Raw genomic sequence first — 23,120 nt, 5'->3', positions numbered from 1 at the left:
ATGACTTCTCAAAGGGGCTTTTGCTTGCATTGGCTTGACTGCGTGCACACGCAGACTATGGGTGATCCCGTTTGCATATGTACGCCCGTCACGGCGGCACGCCTGTCTCGCGAAAGCGAAACAGGGCCAACGAGGGGGAGAATGCGATAAACACCACGGCGGAGGGCACTGGGACCGGTCCACTCGCTGGCTCGCCGCGGCAGATGACAGGACCGGACCATCACCGCCCCGATGTTCTTCTTTCGCACTGCACGAATGCTGCCCAGTAAGTGCGGTGCAAATGGGGACGCGAAGCTGCAAATTTACCGCAGGATAAGAGTGTGAAAAATATGTCAAATAAAGCAGTCGACCTTAACTCACCTTCAAGAGGATACTCGGGCAAAATAGAGTTGGCCTGTATGGATGGATTTTAGAACTACATTCTGTTGACAAAAACACCACTCTGACTGAAATCACAGATTTATTTTTTTTTTAGGTTAGAAAAGAATGCTAATACCAAAATACAACTGTGACTACTAGCGCTCGTTTTCCCAATGAAACTGAGGTTACGTCAACAGGTTACGTCAACAGGTTACGTCAACAGCTAGAATAATTGAGGCTACGCCTCACTGGACACCCAAGGTGTGATCGTGGAGACCGTCTTGGAACTTTAAGTCACGAGTTTCGGCATAATGACGGGAAAATCCGTAGACACAAGTTCTGCTGACAACTAGAATTGGGTGGAGTTGTCGTCAATACCCCTTAAAGAAATATTCCGCGAAAAGGCACACCGCGAACGTGCTGGGGCTTTGCCCCAAATCGAGTACACACGCAGGAGATCTGTGGCTAGCGCCCAGAGCCATTGCATTGAGATGACTGCTCGCCAAGACCTGCTTGAGGGGTGCTGTTAACCAGCACGAAGGCATGGAGCCTGAAAATAACCCATCGATGTGCTGCGCCTACACGGGAATCACTGGGCTTTTCCTAAGTGTGCGTCCCAAGCAGCAGTGATTTCCGTTTTGCAGGTGGATTGAGCAACTTAGGAGCAGTAAATAATATTTCTCCAAACAGCAATCCTAGCAGCGACTTCCTCCTCCACTTCAATGGAAGATGACGTTTCCCCACTTTCTTTCCCACAAGTAATATTAACCTTTCTTTCTCAACTTCTGTATTCACGTGAATCTTCTAAACCGAATGTCGATCATCCTACGATTCCTACGTGTTTACTTATCAAATTTCGGGGCGCGTGACGTCACAAGACCACATCATGTGGCCGAGTCGAACTGCAGACCCAGACAACGTCATTGAGATGGGAATCAAAGCCAATAGTATTCGATCTCGAGGTAGACCTGCTTGGTTAAAGCATGACTATTCTATCTACGTTGGGTGGTCTTTGACGTAATAATGTGGCAGCTTCTGTTAGTATGCTAATGAGTATTTGGGAGATGCTGGAGGCACAAATTATGGGGTTAGCGATGGGACGTTCACATGGAATATTTAGTCAACAAATTATCACGCATAATAGGTTTTCTACGCCGACATTTCCGCGTATTTCCACTTACTATTAACATTATGCTTTATAATTCACTGTTTTCGTCTATTCTGAACTACTCCTTGCTAGTATGGGCAACAACAAGTTACTACTCCTTCAAAAACGTGCAATAAGAAATATTACTAAAGCTTCTTACCTCGAACATACAGGACCAATATTTAAGCAGCTAAATATAGTTAAAGTAACATCTTTGTACTACAGGCGTTTGCGATTATACAAACAAGGCATCAGTAAAAAGGACAACACACTAACACTCATAGCAGCGCTTCAAGACAACATAAACACATACGACACCCGTAATCCGGAGCATTGGCACGTTACAGCGTGCCGGACGAACTATGGCAGGCAGATGCTTCGCTTCAGGCTTCCTACCACATTAAATCAATACTTTGCTAATAGTGGTCAAGATTTCTCTCTTCCTCCCATTAAATTAATCCGCGAAATGTTTCTATAAATACATATTTTTAAGTTAGGTGTTCTGTCTTGCGGCGTTTCTGTTTTATTTTCATGTATTTTTCCTGATTTACCTAGTGCTTTTTGCAGTCTAATTATTTCTCCATTGATTATTTATTCACTGCGTGGGCGTGACTTTCTCTGCTGTGAAATGCCGTCATATGCAGGGGCAGCCGCCCCGTCAAGCTGCTCTTCGAAGCAGCTTTTTAGCGGCTGCTCCTTTCCTTTCCTTGTAGTAAAGGAAAAATAAATTATTATTATTATTATTATTATTATTATTATTATTATTATTATTATTATTATTATTATTATTATTATTATTATTATTATTATTATTATTATTATTATTATTATTATAAACGAGTATTAAGTTAAGTGCAAGGATCCACAAGGAGAAGCGGGCACAAGACCCACAAAAGCTATCGGATCATATCCTTGAAGGCGGGGCTTAAGTGACCCCTTATTTTTTTCTTATGCGTGTGAAAAACAAACCAGTGTCGGTCCCGCACCACAAATACAAACGAGGATTTCTTGAGACCTGGACATCAAATCTGGGAGGGAATTTATTCATTTGGAATCTAAACAATCAGCACCACCCGAATGGGTCAATCTAAGGCCAAGGCTTCAGTCTGTACATTTCCGTGTGTATCCGCTTTTAGACGGTGCCAAATGGTTTGCTCATTTATTACAAGACGTCGAGCACTTTACAAAAGTCATTCAGCTTATAATTTGATCCTTGTTGCGGTAAATAAAACAGCGACAACCCATACAGAGACAATGGATAATATAGCCCAGCCCTAAACAGAAATGCTTCGCAGCCTGCATTCACGCGTCCTTTCAAGGCGCACCTCACTGGACAAGTTTCAAATCTCAGTAGGACACGCCACGCCTGGAGACAAAACAAAAGCCCGCACACACACATACAAACGCAGCTCTGCGTATAAGGAGGCCCGCAAAGCCGGACACTCACAAGCTGCCGGCTCTATAAATGGAACAGGACTCGTGAGGGCCGAGACAAAGACGTAGCCGGAGTCATAGACAAAGTGCCCCTACTCCCGTCTCCGAGTTTCATTTGTTCTGCGCATGCGTGCGTTCGCCGGTGCGTGTCCGTCCGCTGAAGACGCGTGAGCGATCGCTTTTCCCCACTGTGCTCCAGCTAGAGTGTGGAGGCGGAGCAAATTTGAAAGATTGAAAAGAAAAGGAGAGACCTGCGTGGGCCTCCAGAGAGCAGCCCCGCAAGGGAGAGTTCATGCGCGGACGATCGAAATCTTTACACGGGTGGGCTGGAGGCGCGCGTTGTAAATACGGGGACACCTATAGGTGCGCCCCAGCTAGTCGTCCACGGGTGGAGTGGAATGAACGGGGAGTAACCATGCTTCGTTCAGGTCAAACATTTTGAACGTTCGTACGTAAACGGCTTGAGTCAATGCAGGTTTACCTCCGCCTCTCCAGGGACCATTGGGTTTCGTTTGGAATCGGCATGCGTCAGACAACCCGTCCGAGCTTGACATGCAAATCTAGCCGGCGCTGGTGCCAGTCAAGCCGAATTCATCATCTTGATAAGACGATCAAAACAATATTAAGCGAGTGGTCTTTGGTTTTGTGAGCCTAACGCCAGGTTGTTGTGTTTTTTTGTTGTTGTTGTTGTTGTTTTGTTTTTAGGAAAGACGTGTTTGTTGCTCGATGGGGGAGCAGATGTAGTATTAGCTGCAGGTGGCCGGGGGATGTAACGCTTGCCCAGACGAAGACCATTCCACTTGTCGAAACGTTGGCTCCGTTTGAGAACTGAGCCACCCCCCCCCCCCCCCCTACCTTTTTGTTCCGTGCTCTTTCATGCTGTGTAGCCATAGTCTTTACCTTGTTCTGTGCTTGACATCGAGTCACTTCGGTTTGCAGGCACGACTATACCCACCGTATACTTTCCAGACAGCCGGAATGAAGACATCGACAAGAAGCTTGGGGATAGTAGTGAAGAGGGCTGAACAGTAAGTTTTCGAAGGAGAGCGAGAGAGAAACAAACGAACGGGCAGCAACGCACGCGAAACTTTACAGCTTGCATTTACGCAAAACAGGCAGCGAAGACGTGGAAACCACTGCTTGAAAGCAGCGCCAGATAAAACGTCGAAAAGGCGGGGGAAAAAGCAGGATCCCCAGCCATAAAAGGTTGGTTAAGAATACTAAATTTCCGTTAAAAGCCAGTCCAGCGAACTCGCACGCGAAAGCCTCCCTTCGAGGTCACTCGCGGTGCCGACATCAGGTGTGGAAATCAACGGCACTGGGCTCGCTCCCGAGTGAGCTGCGCGGAGTGGCATGCAATGCGACGCTAAAGCGGCACCGCGCGGGGCTAAACCAACAACTTGCGACACGACCTTTTTATGATTCGGGCCGTTACCGGTACGCCACACGCTACAACATGGCTTCTTCGTTCGGCCCGCAACTGACTGGCCTCTTCCCACCTCCAACCTGTAAATACGCAGCCGATAACCAACCTCTCTCACGGACTAGAAACTGTATCTTCTGATTTTTAGTCAGACCGTTACCCGTTTGGGCCAATGGCGAACAAGGACAGCCGACTTTTACAGCGAGTGCTGCTGCCAGTACAGTGTTAGCAGTGTCCCCTGTCCAGAGGTGTTCACGATTCAACCTTAAATTCATAGCACAGCTCCTCGCACGTCTGTCCTCGCTTCCCCCCAGCCAGGGAGAGAACTCGCGTCTGCGTAGGGGTTATAAGTAGCTACAAGGAAAAAGGCGGTATCGCACCCTTGAAAGTGGGTGTACACCTGGACTCTACCACGAAGACAATGATTGAGTAAAGGGTCAAAGAGGTAGTTACTGAAGCAGAACTCGCAACGTTCACGCCACCTATAGCAGCGAATTTCACGATTTACGCAGCAAGCACCGTAAATTCTTCGGCTCTCATGTAGCGCCATAGACATAACTGCAAAAACCGAAACGTCTGCTTCGGCGCATCGCCGTCTGCTAGCATTGCAGCAGCGGGAGAGGCTCGCGCCAGTTCTGCGCGCGTTCGAGATCGGCAAAGTAGACAAGGCCAACTGTTTGCCAGAGCCGTAAAACAGGATATATCTTCGACAGCACCAGCGGCGGGGGAGCTAAAAACAAAAACGTCGTCGACCTTTCCTCTGTCCCGGATTTCGCAAACGTGGCGCGGTCATGATCAAGAGAGCCATCACGTCGAAATGGCGAGAGACAGCGCTGCAGCGCGCGGTCGTCCGCGAGCGCATACTAACGAGGCTGGTTTCGCGCGCCAAGGGTTGGCCAAGGACAGGAGTAGCCGGCGGCCAATGGAGGACGCCGGAAATCGGTGACGTCATCGGTGAAGGGCAAGAAAGTACCGGCGCGTGCGCCTTTATAGAGACCTGGACAGGGAGCCAAACCAGACAAGAGGGAAATATGGTGGCCTGAAAAAGGGTCAATTATGCAGAGGGGGTAAGGGACACGTTGCTTTTCTTGAACGGCGTTGATTCTAAATGCGACGGATATAGCCGGATCATTTTGCTCCGTGCTTGCCGCTAGGAACACCGGCTATTATTACCTAGTTAGTTGTACTTAAGGGAAAAGAAAGAGTTCAGTGTACCGTCCACGGTCCACCTTTTCACCTATTTGCAGTCTAAAATATTACATATCCACCCGATGCATTCAATGCTGTACTCTACTCTCTTCAACGAAACAGGAATTTTGAGGGCGTTATGAAGGGCGTTATATATATATATATATATATATATATATACACATACATTCCTTGACAAAGGCCGGACCCTGGCCGAAATGTAGGATTAAAGTTCACTGTTTTTCTACCGAGCGTCATCTCCTTTACGTTAATGCCCTACCGGACCCATTCGAGCTTCAACCCCCTCCCTATATATATATATATATATATATATATATATATATATATATATATATATATATATATATATATATATATATATATATATATATATATATATAGTACGCTTTCTGTCATGCATGCATTTCACTAAACAAACGTGATAAGATGCTGAAACATGTTTCTGAAGGAGCAGATGCTTGTAGCAGAAAGCACGGATGAACTTCGCGCTAGAACACATGAATCCATGGTTGCAAATTGTGTTGCTCTACGCTAATAAAAACACACAGCCTCGAAGATTAGCGCCGAGGAGCTGAACTTGTGCTCGGGTCTTGCAAGTATATAGCATACTTCAAAAAAGTCTTATCTGAGTGGAGAAAAATATTATTCATTATATATATATATATATATATATATATATATATATATATATATATATATATATATATATATATATATATATATATATATATATATTTATATATATATATATATATATATAAAGTGCAGTTAAAATATGCAGAGCGTTGCAGAGGCGCCGGTAGCTAGCCCCGAAGTGTATGAAATGCATGAGCGTCAGTTAGTTCTGACGGAACATTAATGAACTGGTTCGTGAAAACCCAGGCAGGAATATTTCGAAAAACAGTACACCATGCGCGCCAGCCTTTCGTCAAGCGAATCACTCGTCATCTCAAAGACGCGTAAACTTAACGGCGACGACTTTCAACTGAAGCTTGTCACTGCAATCGCCCGAGAAGTACATGTTTATGCAAACATGCAAGGCTAAGGCTTACAGTATTCGTCCGATAGTTGAGCTCACAGTCTAGTTGATTCAAATAACGCCGCTGTTGGTATGAGACCTTGGGAATCCTTTGCTCGCGAGGAAAGCTTCATTAAGACGCAAACTGAAGCGGGTCAGGGAGGTTAAGACTGAATGCAGTTGTACTTTCCATAGCAGGTACAACAATAGGCGTGTGACTGTTGAGCTCAGAGACGGCATGGGTGATTTTGAATATTGGCACCTGGAGGTGAACAAGCAAAACAACGGCTCGAAGTGAACGGCGTTGTGTAATTGGAAGCGAAGGTCATGTTGGCGGCAACGCAGAAAGACGCAGACTATGCGGCTTTCCTTTATAAGTGACACAGAGACACATCAAAACTCGAGGCCCGAACGGCAATCAACCATCATATGCATAGACGGAGTGCTTTTCAATAATGGTATGTGGAGGGCTCAACTTTTCAGACGTGTGCCCGCGTTCAGCTTCCAGAGACACAGCCAATGGCTAGCATGTTACTCGAGCACTTGTTTACGCCCGAGACGTTCTCTGCGCCAGAGCTAGTCCACAAGGCATTGTAGCACTTAATACTACTGTCTTTAAGAGATGCTGACGCACAACAATTTGCATATCTGACCAGTCTCTGATGAAGACTAGTCCTTTTTCGAAACTTCAATAAAAACTTACTGCGGACGAAGCACTGACGAGAGTTGCCCCGGAGCAATGGAATCCAAGTGTACTGTTTCATATGCTAATTATAAGGGTGAAATAAGTGCGGAGGAAGGTCATTTTAATAAATCTATAAGCCAGGTATTGCTCCTGCTCGAGCGCGCTCACTCAGTCAGTGAAGAAGCACAAGAAAAGCAGTCTTTCAAAGCAGATCTGAACGGTATGAAAGAAAGGACAACTCATTGGGTACGTTTAAGCTGGTTCCGGCACAAAATCACCTGCCTCCCTTCAGGACCGCCCACTAAGTAGAAGTACACACGTCGTCACCAACCTCTAGGTAGATGCTCGATTCTCCGGGTATCCAAACTAAGGAAATTCTTCCGAAGTCACCAAGCGAGCACTGTACGGTCAAATCCTCGCTCTTCTTTCGTCGACGAAAAGCACTCCGACCATCACAGCACACTTGAAACCCGCCGTCGCTACGCGGCGTCTCACTGCCGACTTGCAGGTCGCCGCTCCGCCGTTGGCACGGATGCGTATGTCCACGTCAGAAGTCCGAGATCACTTCGGAACCGCTCGACAGAGAGAGCCGTACGTCGTCTTAAGCCTTTAAGGAGGTCAGCCGGGACGCTCAACTTCCCCGGCGTCCCGCACGGTCTACCTAAAACACAATGCGCGGCCAGCGAAGCTGCGCGCGGAGCGCCGAGCGTCGTCTGCTCACGCACTACGTCGTCTGCTCCGAGCGAGTGTGGAGAGGAGCTGCTGCGTCCAGAAAAGAGAGAGAAAGGCCATGCACGCGCAGTGCTGCCAGACCAGAAGCCAGAAATGGTCAAGATTGGTGTCACCTTATCCGCGCCAGAGAAAAAGAGGCGCCCGTAGCCTGCGCTTTAATCGGGCCGAACCCATTTTCTTCCGGCCTCGCCGGGCAGCCTCCAAAGTGCTTCTGTCGATGCCGCTTGTAGGTGGTTATAATCCTACCTGCTTATTTTGACGAACACGTTAACAGCGGTACTGGGAACGACTACAAAAAGTAAAGCAGAGCTAGCACAGTTGTCTGTCTGATCGAAGACCGATATGATGGAAGAAAGATATAGGCGAAGGCTGCCGGCGCGTAGAAAGATGGTGGAAAGGTATGGAGAACAAAAACAATAAAATAGAAGGCAAACGACTTTGAAACTGGAACCTGCCGTTCGGCGGACCGCTTGGCAGAAGGAAAGAGCAGCGTTCGTTCGCAGCGAGGTTTGTCCCGAAAGTTGAACTTGATACAGTTTTTCTGCTCTCCTGCAGTTGCTGCATGCGTGCAGGGGAAGGAGGGGGTCAAAGGCCGAGTAACCTGTCACGTCCGCTTCTACGCGCTCCGGCGTGGAAAAAAGAAATAGAAAACGACACCCACCAATGTGTGTGTGTTGTGCACGTCTTGTGCTCGAGTTTCGGCTGTTAGCCGTCATCCTGCGCAGAATCGGGTCGGGCCGACGCCACAGCCGATGGCCCCAAACGATTGCACGTGGGCTGGGTGCCATATGTTGCCGAGATGAAAGAGGCGCAGAACGTATAGGCTCATTTTCAGGACTTAGTGTTCTCCGACTCGGCTTTGCTTCAGTTTCTATCGGGAGTGGGGCGGTTTTCATTTAGGAGGAAGAGGACCCAGAAGAACGAACTTCGTATAATTCGTCGTGTTTTGTTTTCTCCTGCAGAGAAGCGTTCCTAGCGACAATTCTCAGCAAACCGCTGCCGACTGTCAGTGGAAATCACGACCATGCAGCACAAGGGCAAATCCTTCCGAAACGCTCCTCAAAAAATTTCGAATTTTTTTGCCTTAATGACATCCGGCAGGAAAATGTCGCACCATCACTTAGGGCGGAATTGGACCGGCGCTGGCACGAACTGAGCAGCTTCATGCCTACGAATACTAGTCACGTGATAACAGACTCGCCGTTGCTAATATATGGGTTTTGTGATGTTTCTTGTACTGCACAGCTTTAGTTCCTTAAGCAATGAACACAGTCAAGCAAAGACTGACAAGCACAACCACATCCTAAAAGAGGGACCTGAGAAGAACTTCATACAATTATGTTTATGTATATATATATATATATATATATATATATATATATATATATATATATATATATATATATATATATATATATATATATATATATATATATATATATATATATATATATATATAAACTCTATCCTCTAGCTTTTTTTGGCAGTCTCCGTCTGAGAAAAACGACACGTTAATCCCGAACGATTTAGATTTACAAATGCGTCATTTGTTTTTTCTCCACTCCAGTCAAACTGGTCACGCCAAGGCCAAAATGCACTGTGTACCTCTGCAGGGAAGTGATTTGCGGTTTAGCCTCGCCTCACTGATCCGCAACCAAACCTGTCTCGGCGTTACCACCGTTCGCTCGAAAAAACGGCCGCATTAACATTAGTCTGTTGATCTTCGATCTTCCCTAAGTGTCTATTTAACTGTAGCTGCCTGTCCTCGCTTACGTGTCAGCCCATTTTCGAAACTGCAAGCAGCACAGCACTATAATAACGTACTACAAAAAAGCAATCGCAAGCACTACGCGTCGTTTCCCTTACCCTTTTTGCGATGACGTACATCAATGAAGTGTTCCCATGAAGTGTTTCCTTCATTACTTAAAGAATCATTCCTATACTCAAATGCAGCGAGAGTAATAGTCGTGTGGAGACAATTTACTTTGATTTTTTGCGCATTCTTTGTGAGCTGTTGATTTCAGAGCACAACCGAGGTAGGTACATCTATGCATCATTGACTAAGTGATATCAAACTGTGGCCGCAATCAGCATAACGTATTCAACAGAGCGGCTTTTGATTATAGCGTGAGTTTAGCGCTCGTGTTGTTCGGTTCTTCGTGTGTCCTGTCCTATCATGTGCCACAGTCAGTCTGCAATATATTCGCTTTTTCTAACTCCCCACCCCCAACCCCTTCAGTGCGGCAGCCTCTTAACTCCATACACCGCAAAGTATTCTAGTTCACTATACCCCCCACTATAAAGTTAGTTCTTCAATTCGGCCTCAACACAGCCGTCGTTCTCTATATATATATTGCGTTATACCAATACAATTCCAGTCTAGCGGCCCAGGCAAGCAGTCCAGATTATTGCGGAACAGTCTCGATGTCTTAAAGGTCCTACGAGATGGTTTCTATCGAGGCTGAGAAAAGCGATAAGGAGGTATCAAGCCAGTCTTTATACAACGACAAAAAATTTCAATCATTCTTACGTCGCACCAGAGATATCGCCGACTGAAAGCATTACCTTTTCTCTCCGAACTCTGACTGCTTGGGTCCTTCCTGCCTTGCCACTATGTAACGCTGTCACTAGCCTCTCGTGTTCGGCCAGTTTCGCTTCCCGACGCTAAATGCCATATACCAACGACTGGTACAATACATGCAATAAAATGCAATAAGCACGGCACTGGCCTCATGACTGTACCACTGTTCGCATAGAAAAAACACAATCGTGAATGAATTGCAGCGACTGGGAACCTGCACTTGCGTTTTCAAGCTGAAGTACGTACATTCCGGAAGGACACGGCTAATCATACATTTCTGTACATGGTGGGAAAATGTTTTATCGCTTATGTGCGGGAAGCGCACAACAGAGTAGAATAACACAACTACGTTCTCCGTTTCGCAAGTACTCGCAGATTATGACTAGCAGCTTACCGGTATCGCTCAAGAGGAAAGTATACAACGATTGCATCTTGCTTACCTGTTCTCGTCTATGGGGCTGAAACGTGGAGGCTAACGAAGACAGTTCTACTTAAGTTGAGGACAACGCAGAGGGTTATGGAACGCAAAATGGTAGGGGTAATATTAAGAGATAGGAAACGTGCAGAGTGGGTCAGAGAAATAACTAGAGTTAATGGCATTCTAGTGGAAATTAAGAAGAAGAATGGGCATGGGCAGGACATGTAGTGCGAGGAGAGGATGACCGATGGTCGCTTAGGGCAACATACTGGATTCCGAGGAAAGGAAAGCGCAGCACGGGGCTGCAGAAAGTTAGGCGGGCGGATGAGGTTAAGAAGTTCTCAAGGGTCAAGTGGATGCCGCTAGCACAAGACCGGGTTAGTTGCAGGAATATGGAAGAAGTCTTCGCCCTGCAGTGAGTATAATCCGGCTGATGATGACGGTATCATTATGGTTCTACGTAAGGGAAACGTTTGATCTAAAGTTGTATTCCGAACATTTCCTCCCTGGTTTCCTTAAGGCTACCCAAACAAATCAGCATTTCCAGCATAGTTATACAATCGGGGAAGAAAAAAAGAAAGAACATGCCGCGCCGAATATTCATCTTCAAATGTATTCAGATATTCACCAGCGCTGCACCGCATTCTATACAATAACATATAGTGCCTGTTACAGTTTTTTTTTTTTTTTTTCCAGAACGCAAAGCCTTCAAAATGAGTTCAGAAGACTGGAGATGCGTGCGGTGGCTGTTGATTACATATCGCGCTCATAACAACACCTGCACGTTGACAAGAATCCGGCCCCGTGTTACCATGCAAAAGCCTTCGTTTAAACCGTTTCAAGATTCGCAAGAAACAATGGATAGCCAGTGAGAGAAAGCTTAAACAGGAAAAATGGAGGTAGGAGACGTTAACCAGACGCGTGTTTCGGTTGGCTACCCTGCGGGAGAGGGATGAAGGGTCTGAAAGGGAAAGAGCGAAGGGTGAGGAAAACAGTGACATTTATCACACCCAGCCAGTCACGCTCGGGCAACAGAAGAGTGACTTGTAGGCCTTGAAATCAACCAGCTGCTATGGCCAAGGTCCGGGGATCTTACTCTTTTTTAGAGGGCATAGCCAGCGATCCTGATTCGCCTTTCGGAATGACGACATAGAGAAGCCAGCAGCGGCGGGACGTGACTTGAAGCACATTTTGTGACGTACATGAAACGGGTGATGGCTGCTTTCCGCGTGAGCTTATGTTCCGGGCCATTGCGCGCGGACCGGTCACTTTGAAGGTTCTCGAGGACACGCAAGTAAATATAAGTGCAAGACTTTTCTGGCGATAAAGTGACTGCAGCTTGCTCAGAAAAGGCTTAATTCGTAATTACTAAGAATCGTTCTTGAAATCACCATTATTCGTCTGATAAAAGGAGAAAAAAAAAACAAAGCCAAAAGAAGCCCAGCCTAGCCAAATTCTGTCGGCTTCAAGCCATATGGACGCGAAAGTTAATGGAGAACTTAATAATCAAGAAATTTTAAGAAACATAAGTGAGTAAAAACGAAGGATTTGAGATGGAAAAGAATTCTCTAGTTTTGTTGTCACGTTTAAGAGCATTATCACAGAATCCTTTGCCCTGCAATGAAAGCAGTTGTAGTGATGGTGATGACAGCACCGATGGTGATAGTGAGTTTCACCGCGTTTTTAGGCTCTGCGGTACGACGTCAAGCCCAGCATTTCCGATCGCCTTAGCTCTCCAAACTTAAATAAGTCAATCACTAAGACCAATCGTAGGAATATTAATTATAGCGTAGCGCGACACTACATCCCGTACCGTGATCTGCTACCGTCCACCGCCAGTGTGCAAGCGCTAATTGGTCCCGAAGCGGCAAGCGTGCGCACCGCCGGCCATCATATGGCGCCATCGAGCGCCCTCAAGGCGATCTGCGCATGCGCACTTATTCACTCAGGTACTAGAGACCAGTGGTAGCTGATTGCGGATCGCGCATCGATAACGATAAAAACCTTGCGTGACGCTTATCGAATTCAGTACTCTTCCAGTCACGCTTTAGGATGTACGCCAGAGTTAAAAATAAAAGCGAGAAATAGCAGGTGGCGCTGGAGGAGTTGACGCGAAGACAGTTGTCGGAGAGCGTGCACGTTCACTCTACGCGAGCCGTCAGCCTAACAACTTGCCCTGGTGGACATCAACGATTCGTCAGGGAACTGACCTCAATCTTGGCTTTCCTAAGCGCACGCTTGACCTCGAAGCTCATGTACACATGTCACAAAAGCAAACGGATCGATCAACCGCTATGATTCCGGCGAGGCCGACTGCTGCTCGGGATGCCCACGGCCGAAACTCGGAACGTCCCTTCTAATGGGGCCAGCCGAGAAGAGGACACACCGCGCGGGAGAGCATAGTGCGCCAGTTTTCGGACACACTGAAAGCAACGGGCGTATTGGAGAATTTTATTTTATTCTTTATTTTTAATTACGTGCTTTTCGCGACACTTTTTCGCGGTACATCAAAATGGCAATACCGCCGAACATTGTAAATCAAGTGTCACAACTGAACTTTCAGGCTATGCGTATAGGAAAAATCAGTGCTAGCTGTGCTTACGGGAAAAAGGAAAATATAAAGAAACAGTGCAAAAAGTGAACAATATGAATAATGATTCGAAGTATACTTTATCCCAAAGAGACGACACAATGTTGTTGTTGTTGTTGTTGTTGTTGTTGTTGGCCTCTTGCAAAATGCAAGCCTACCTTCTTCTTTATCGTTGGTCGCTATAAAGAGGTTTAGCTTCTTTATAAACTACTGCTTGAGTGCAAAAATGGGGGGGAGGAGGATCGTTTCGATCGGTGCTTAAAGCGTGGTAGATTAGTTTGTTTAAGAAATACTCATTAAATCTGTTTTGCGCAAGTGCCCTAGGTCCATTAGTGTTACAAGGTTTTGATGTGTGAGCTATGAGTTGTGTTCAATAAAAAGATAATTAGCTTACTCGGCACTCATGTTTCCTGATTTTGTCTTTCTTCTGTTCCGTGCTGCCCTATCCACAATGAATAAGTTCTGTTCTGGACACCAGTTGTATTTTTCTGCGATGAATCCTCCCTAAGTAATGGCCTCTAGGGCTTTAGACATGTCGGAAAAATATATAATAATACACTCATTTCCGCTCGTCCGATTCCAATAATGATATTGATCTCCCACGCATAAACGAATCAAAAAGGAAGAAATCATGCCCGCCGACAAAAAAAAATAAAATCCCGCCCAACGTGCTTAAGCGGTGCACCCATTTATACCGGTTCGCATCTTTAATGTCCCGCCGACAAGCAGAGTACCTGATCGAGTGCCTAAGGACAGATGAACATAGCAGGGGAGAGATGAGGAATAATAGGTCCGCTGCGGAGGAAGCAGACGAGAAAGAAAAAAGTTCGTAGCAGACGACCCTTTTCTTTTTCTAGGATCCGTCTGCGTGCGAGCACGTACACAAGCGAGCACAAAGCTGCATTTGTGCAGACAATAAAAAAAAAAACAGTTAAATAGAATGAAAGGCTAATTTTTCAGCAAGATCCGATCACTAAAGGACAAAATAAAGAAGAGCTTCACGTCAGAAATGAACTGCGATGGCGAAAGCAATAAAACGGTACTACTCCGCTAGGATCTTCGTGCTAAAGTAGTGGTGCCTGGTAAAAGCAAAAGGCAAGACGCGCAAAGGACGCGATAGCCATCAAATGGAGCACGCGTGCTGCTGAAGCAACGCCAACCAGCCCACACCTGACTGTTGCGTACGGCGCTCTCGAAAGCATACATACGGGACTGCCGCGTGGCTAAAAGGAGGGCCAAGTCTTCCAAGAGGAAACGCTTGACAGACGACGACACCAAACTGCCAATCAGGTCGCGCACGCGCGCCTACGTCACGACAGCGTTCGCGTGCTCGTCTGCTCACTGCGAGCCGTGCTACCGGTCCAGAAAAACGGGTACCTCACGATGAAAAAAAGAAAAAAGAAGAAGACCTACGCAAAATCAAAGGAGAAGAAAACATCGTTGGCTAATTTGTCCCGGACAAGAGCGCGGCAGCCTGTGCAATCTGTTCGGGGCCTTACCGAGCCGGATTCAGCCTGGCCCGCTGAACTCGACGGAGCGTCGAAATAAATCGGCGTTTCAGACCAAGTGCGACATCTGGGGCCGAATCAGGCTCCCCTCATATCCCAGGAACTGTCACAAGCCTGTCAGTCAGCCCCTACTCCTATTAGTCGACATATCCGCCGGTCAGAATCTACCAATACGAGCACGGTTAGCCGATTGATTTGTGACAGTTTCTGTGACGTGACTGGAGCGTAGTTCGGCCCCTGAGCATAAGAATATCATTCAAAGACATCCATGCAGTTATCTACAAGCACAGAGTTTCACAGTATCACCTAGAGGGATAGTTTTTGTCCCAGTCTGCGCGAGTTTTTTAAGGATTAGTTCCCCCACCACGGGAATTCCGGGAAGGCGAGGTTTCGTGTTTGGCTTGGCTAGTGTTAGACGTCGAGTGGAATCCGTAGCCGCGCCACGTTGTTCCCCTCTGTGCGCAGATCAAATTCCTGGATAAGTTTCTCACTTTTCCGAAACATTTAACCCAAGTCTCAGGTTGGCATGAAAACGTTCTCAGCATTTATCCAAGGTTTGCCTCAAGAAGAGTCCTATTAGAGCACTGCACGGACTCTGGCCGGCCCGAAAGCCCGGGCCGGGCTGAGCCGAAAAATTTCCGTTTTGTTAGGCCCGGGCCAAGCTCGGGTTTGAAGTTGCGCTCCAGGGCTGGGCCAGGGCTTGAAGTGGCGGGCCCAGGCCGAGCTGGGGCTAGCTGTGTATGGCTTCTTTCGTAAATGGAGCAATCCCTGCGCTAAAATCGTTCCAGTGGTTTATGAATATACCATATATTACTAGTACTCTTGTTTATGCCGAATGGCCAAAAAAATTTTAATTTGATCGAATCCCGGCCTCGGCGGCTGCGTTTCGTTGGAGGCGAAACGAAGTGGCGTCCGTGTGCTGTGCGATGTCAGCGCACGTCAAAGATCCCCAGGTGGTCGAAATTACTCCGTAGCCCTCCACTACGACCCCCCCCTGGTTCAATAAATCTGGTTCATCCTGTCATCGAGGGTATCAATGACAGGATGAACCAGATTTCTTTTCATTTGTAGCGGACGTTAAAAGATATCTCGCTTATTCCTCCATAACTGCCTTGTTTCGTTTAAATTATTTCTACTAACACGGCATGATTTTTTGAAAAGGACTTTCCTGTTACTCCCTCTTTTTAACACTATAGCTATTTCCTAGAATTAAAATTTGATTGATGATCTCTTTCTAAATTTTAAAACCTTATTCAACAAGGTTCCGCGCGATACACTTCTAAAACTATCGCGCTTACAACTATTCAGTGGTAGAACGACTCAGCTTTTGACTCAAGGAGCATGTTTAGGATTGGTCCTTTCACTCTTCGCTAACTTGAAGTGCTGCTGAAGTCACAGTGATTAAATACTTGCTTTCCGCATTTAAATTAACGATTTTTCTAGCCAATATTACCTGGTACGTACGGTTATTTTGCCGACAATTACTTAATTCATCGCCTGATCTCTGTGAAAGCTCTGGTTTACCTGGACTCTTGGAATAAGCAATGATTATTATCATATTTATAGACTTTTATGGACTGTAAATGTATGTCACTTTTCATTTCAGTTCAATTGAGAGAAACGTTATATATATATATATATATATATATATATATATATATATATATATATATATATATATATATATATATATATATATATATATATGTAATACCCCTTAAATGGGGCCTTTGAGGTATCAATAAATAACATATGTATATATATATATATATATATATATATATATATATATATATATATATGGCACAGCGGGTAAATATATGAGCACGCTTGTCTAGAGTGCTCCAGCGTGCTCTGCTGAAGAAATAAGCATTATTTTTAAGCAGCAGCTTCATGTAAAAAGTGATTGCGCTCGAATGCCGCCAGGTAGACGCAGAAACGACGATTGCAAGAGCAATTGCCTTGCTCGTAGCAATGTAGCAGCGTTAAAATTTACCTTCCTTTAACCCGCAGCGCATCGCTCTAGACAAACGTGTTCACCTTTGCGTATGCAGCTCGTACCTCAAGGACCCCAGATACGCCGATGTCTGGTAAACAGCTCGCACGATCGGCTGTGCGTCTTGCGTTTCCAGTTTGCGTGCGTGTCAAGAGTTCGTTAATCATCCTAGTCACGAAACTCGTAATTTGAATCCAGGACGACCTGCGATCAGTTTCTGGATCTGACCAACAGATGGTGTCGCTCGTGCACTGGGCCTAAAGTCACTGAGCTATATGGGGAATACATGCTGTGTGGCAATTATTCCAGTACGTTAGGCCTAACCGCAAGCCGCACTGCGGCGCAATATAGGCTTCCTAACTGATCAAGTCGGCCGTTGGCGTCGCTGTGCAACCATTATACCTAAAAAAAGACAGGCACCTTATCTATGTCTCAGCACCGTTGAGAAGTGCGACTGAATGCCACAAGTAGCGTGCGGGCGATCAACATCGCAGTTATGCACCAATTAGCAAAGTGCCAGATTTAGTTACGTGAGTCCTCTGGCAAAGCTTTTCACTAACCTTTAAGCGCAGTTAAAGAGCTCCGGTGTGCAAAAAAAAAAAAAAAAAAATGGCGCTAAGCTATGCCGTGCAGTTTGGTAATATCATTCCGTCTTGCATCTTGAACCGCACGCTAAGCCTGCAGCATATAAGTGTATCTACGGTATAATATAGTCTCACAAGGATCATTTAGTTTCTTATTCAAAGCCATACAGTTTGCAAAACACAAGTGTGCCTGCGCTATAACCATGCTCCGTTAACTGTTCACATATGAAGCATGCCCTTACAGATAAGGGCGAAGCTATTAAGAGATATCGATCTCTGGGCCCGACCAGGCGCTTCAATGAGGCGATGTGTATACATTGCGCAAGCTGGGAAGGAAGAGGATACGGAGCAGCACCTCACTCTCGTCTACGGGAGGCTCTCGACATTCAACACAACTGACGTCTGTCTGTCTTTTCAGTCAAATTTCCAATGGGGCGGATCACGCTGACCAACCAAGGCTAGTAACACGAAGCCACAGCTGGCGCCAAAGTAGTCTCATCATCAGAGCCGAAGAGATTGCTAGTGTCAGCGAGTGTCAGCGCGCACAGTGGACACGCTCGTCGAGCAGTTGGTAGTGTTGGCAGTCTATCAGGTGTCAATAGAGGCCGCGCGAGAACTTAAGCAAGAAAGTGACGATAACCAGATTTTGTTCTCTCGTTTTTTGAAAAAGGGACACTGGGGACAAATGGGAATCCACCTGCATCAATATCTACATACCCTGAAGAAGAGACAAATTATAAAAAAACTAAGCTTTTACGAGATAGAAAACACGAGAAACCAAAATACATACGTCACCATCATCGACCGATTTCCCAAAACTAATTTTTTCGACGCAGATTCCAGAGGCTATACTATACACCATCATTCACTTGAAAATTGTGATGACATGTCCTTTTTATGTGCAGACGTAACTGGTTTGAGTCCAATAATTAAGCGGTGAGAAAAATCCTAAATCAGTTTCTTTAGCCGTAAATTTTTAGCGCGAGGGAGTCAATACTCTCATGTCGAAAAAAAATAAAATGTCCGCTGGCGTACGTAGGCCGTTTGAAGCATGTCTGAGGCAGGTGGTAGTAAGTAGGTGACAACATTCGTACCCTTGCGTCCCCTTATGACGCAACGGGCAACTCTCGGCGAATGAATATGGCAGGGTTATGTCACTTGGTAGAAAACAGCCAAAACAGATAACTCAAGAAAAGCATCTACACACGTGATGCAGGAAAGTGGTTTGATTTATTCACACATTGTTGCTCTATTATTATCACGCTAAAGACTTGACGAGCCGGCTATGACTTTTATTTCAGAAGCGATCAAATGTGCTGCAACGTTTCAGACACCTAGAATGGCTGCAGTTGCAGCGAGAGATGTAATAACTTCATCACATGATACACCATGAGGCTAACAGACTGACTTCCGCACTGCGTTATGTATATTTAATTTCAGCGTTCAATTAACAGCAGCCACATGAGTGCGTTTCATGTGTGCCCTTCACCGCCGTTTTTCCTTCATCACATTTTTGGAAGCATGTTCTCCAAGCAGGTCAGGAGTTAATTCGCTTCCAAAGCTACACAGACCGCGACTCGTGGCTTCGATCAAGAGAAAGGTGCACTTGCATGCATCACTCCGTCGCCGACCACGATGCTTTCTAATCGACTCTCTCGCAGTGCAGGGTATAGTGAGCCACGGAATTAGAGCCAGCGTCTTCTTTAAAAAAAAAATCCAAGGAGAACGTAAGTATCCTTAGGTGCAGTGAGACGAAAACACAGCGAATTCTCTCACCCCGCCTGGTGGCTTCAACCGACACTACACTAGCGGACCTCGACCGCACTCGGCCAGTTGACGTATGTGTACGGCGTGTTTACCTAGATTGCACGAAGGAGCAGCGCAGATGAAACTTTATGAAGACGGCGGTGTTCAGTGCACAACGCGACAGTGCGGTGCAGTGGAAACTTGAAGACGACAATGTTTACTGCACAGAGCGAGACTGCGTTGCAGTTGTATATAAGGCGTGATCTGCTGCGGCGATAGGGTGGAAGAAGCCGTTCTGTGCGGCTGTGCCCAAAAATGCTGCTTGCTGGAAACAGCGCATCGGCCGTTGGCCAAGGTCTTCCGACTTCTGAGGATACTACTGACTCGTACAAAGTTGTCCTTCCTCGACTTCCTACCGGTAATGTTGTTCTTAATACCATTTTCCTGCATGCTGACCTTAAGGGTCAACCATACCGAGCTCCTGACTTCCGAGACGCACTCATTTTGGACCTCCCGTAAATTCTGTGTATTGGGAAATACCAAATGAGCCACGAGTGGATGGTTACCTGCGAGAGTTGTTTTTCCAAGCAGAAGCTTATTAACAAAGCAGAGTTTCTGTCAAAGGACTTAGGTGCATTATGTTTGACCTGGATACAAAGAATGTCAAGGTTAAGCTCCTTTGACTTCCCCACTATATGGAGCACCGGAGGATTGTGGAAGCTTTAGAACCTTACGGAAAGATTCAATCTGTGAAGCGTGAAAAGTAGCGGTGCCCAGGGATGCAGCATATGGAAACGGCGAACCGTGAAATCTCCCTCACGCTCAAGGACTGAGTGTCAGTAAGCGCGATTCCTCACACTCTTAATGTTTATGGGGTGCAGATATTAGTTCTTATCCTAAGGAGACCTCTACTGTGTCTCCGATGCAGCCGGGTTAGACATGTACAGGGCCGTTGCCGCACGCTTCAATGCGCCGAGTGCAGGCGCTTTGGGCATACTGTGCATAACTGTGTCTTGAGTTATGTTGACAGACTGCGTCAAATCCAGTGGTCACGAGAAAGTGACCTGGCGTCAAAACACATCATGGATGTCTCAGAGGTTATCGATGTGACCACAGTTCTCCATAAGAAAAGTAATAAAATCCCCACCAGGAAAGGTGTTAGGCAAGGAGACATGAGCTCCCCAGTACTAATCACAGCTTGCTTCGAGGAATAGTTTCCGAAACTTCAAGTGCAAGCAGTTAGGGACAAGAGTTGATTAAGAAAACCTCAGTAATCTGCGATTCGCTGATGACGTTGCCTTGTTAAGTAACTCAGGGACCAATCGCAACTAATGATAAATGATCTAGACACGAGAAGCAGAAAGGTAGGCCTTAAGATTAATATGCAGAAAATAATGTAATGCTGAACAGCCTGGGAAAGGAACAGCAGTGTAAGATAGGTAGCGAAGAGTTGGAAGTGGTAGGCAAATATGTCTACTTAAGACAGGTAGTAACCGCAGATCCGGACCACGAAAGGGAAATAACTCAGAGATTAAGATTGGGATCGAGATCATTTGAAAGGTACTCAAACATTAAGACTAGCAGCTTACCTGTATCATTCAAGAGCAAAGTGCAGAACAGTTGCACCTTACCGGTACTCACATATATAGAGCTGAAACTTGAAGGCTAACGAACATTTTCTACTTAAGTTGAGGACAACGCACAAAGCTATGAAACAGAAAACGGCAAGTGTAACGTGGAGGGATAGGAAGCATGCGTAGTGGATCATAAAATTGAGTTAATGACATTCCAGTGAAGATCAAGAAGAAGGAATGGTCATGGCCAGGACATTTAGTGCATACAGAGGATAACCAATGGTCACTAAAGGTAACAAATAGAATTTTAAGGGAAGGAAAGCGTACTAAGAGGCGGCAGAAAATTAGGCGGGATGATGACGTTAGGAAGTTTGCAGAGGTCAAATGGATGCCCCTAGCTGATGACCCAGTTTATTAGAAGAATATGGGAGAGGTATTCGCCTTACAGTGATTATAATTCGGCTGATGATGACGATGATGATGATGATGATGATGATGATGATGATGATGATGATGATGATGATGATGACCCATTTCTATGTTAAAATGCACGTGAGCTGTCATAGCTGTCTTCATCGGTCATCTAGACTTTCGTCGAATTTACAGCAACAGGCGTGCACATAAATGACCTTCTTGCCCACCCTAGTCATCGCAGTCTTTACTGCTCGACAGCCTTTCTCATCGTGCAACGCTCGTGGATTTCGAAGAGCGCTTCCTTTTGTAGTGCTATCCGGTAACCTGCCGGAGAGTGCCGCATACGCCGACCTCGAGATAGCAGCCAGTATTCTTTTTTTTTTTTCTTTTTTGGAAAATTGACACATATTTGCCATTAGTAAACTACATTCACGTTATAAGAAAATATTTTCCTATTTCTGTAGCCTGTTACATTAATTATTATTATCAGTTTTCTTTTTCCTCTGTTCCTGCGTGGAAGCACTTATCGCGTTTTGTCCGGCGTATCACCTCAGTTATCTATCCCTCTTCTTTTTTGCGTTAATCTTAGCGGTCTCTTTGACAGTTCTCATCTTAACTTCTCAGCTGTACTTCTCGCCCCTGGATGTAGCTTAGCTTCTTCACCCTTACCCTTTGCCCCGTCGAAACATTTCAGAATTTCTGAGAAATAATGATATAGATAAATAAAAACTGCACCGTTCAAGGGCCATAACTATGCTTAAGTCCCTTGTCTGCTACTTAAAAGATAAAGCCTGGCTTCATGATAGCATCCCTTACCTACAACAGTCCTGACAAAGGTGATAAATCCGCGGATTCCAATTTCCCGGAAATCATATTTCTCGGAAACCCCCTGCTGTCTCTATCACAATTTCCGACACATACGGCTGTGTATTCTCGAGGAAGCGAAGAAGGCGTAAACATAATCCAAGGAATATTTCATGTTTCGTGGAATAAAATATATCTCCCGCTTGGGCGCAGCGAAAATTTTTTAACATTACGGCCGTCAGACGTTTATTTATTATAAAAACAAGGATATTCATATCCCGGATAAAGGGCCTTAAGCTCACTTTGAAAGGAAAAAACATAAAACCTGGGTGAACTACTGTAAAGCATATTCAGCTGTGACCTCAGAAAACATCCGGATTTAGAATCGGAGCAGGTTCGGAAAATACTTCCGCTTCCTGTTTCGCCCAGAACTTTCATTTTCTTAAACTTTTTCAGTTCATTGCTTCCACGATGAGGTTATGATTCATAACTGCCGGAGCAGCCACTGCGATAGCTAAGCTTTTTTTATTCATTTTATTTGAGCAGAGCAGATACAGCACCTGCTGCAGTGACAGAGGCTAAAGCTAAAGGCTAGGCGTCTGACGAAGGCCTCTGGCTGTCCCCATGCAATCGGCAGAAGTAAAGTAGTATTTCTACATAACAAGAAAGTAATGCATATACATAAATACGTGTATAAGCAGTGCTAGCAGAATAGCGGCATTCCTACTCTATTTAATCGTTTTGAAGCGACCGTGGTAACGGCGCCTTTCCGCTGTTCTCGCAGCCGTCCGTCGTTCGCGCATGCGTATTTCGAGTATCATTTAGTCACTAATACCATGCATTTTCCTTTAATCGTAAATAGCCGGACAAAGGTATAAATCCCCGTGTTAACCAAGG

The 23,120-nt window shown here is 45.7% G+C and overlaps 1 protein-coding gene across 2 annotated transcripts in view; it reads right to left on the bottom strand.

Annotated features, from left to right (window-relative positions):
- The window catches only part of LOC146182465 (uncharacterized), a 98,580-nt gene that overhangs the window by 56,463 nt on the left and 18,997 nt on the right, over nucleotides 1-23,120 (bottom strand). The window contains exon 1 of one of the 2 annotated variants that reach the window (XM_084577590.1): nucleotides 7,608-7,998. The exons of the other annotated variant lie outside the window; for it this stretch is intronic. The gene's annotated coding sequence lies outside the window, so the exon portion shown is untranslated. Of the gene's footprint in view, nucleotides 1-7,607; nucleotides 7,999-23,120 lie in introns of those variants that run through there. 2 annotated transcript variants of the gene reach the window in all.

The sequence above is a fragment of the Amblyomma maculatum genome, chromosome 8 (assembly GCF_055883805.1).
Source record: "Amblyomma maculatum isolate TAMU_Amacu chromosome 8, ASM5588380v1, whole genome shotgun sequence".
In the NCBI taxonomy this organism is placed as follows: domain Eukaryota; kingdom Metazoa; phylum Arthropoda; class Arachnida; order Ixodida; family Ixodidae; genus Amblyomma; species Amblyomma maculatum.
This window is presented reverse-complemented; position numbering and strand designations above follow the sequence as displayed.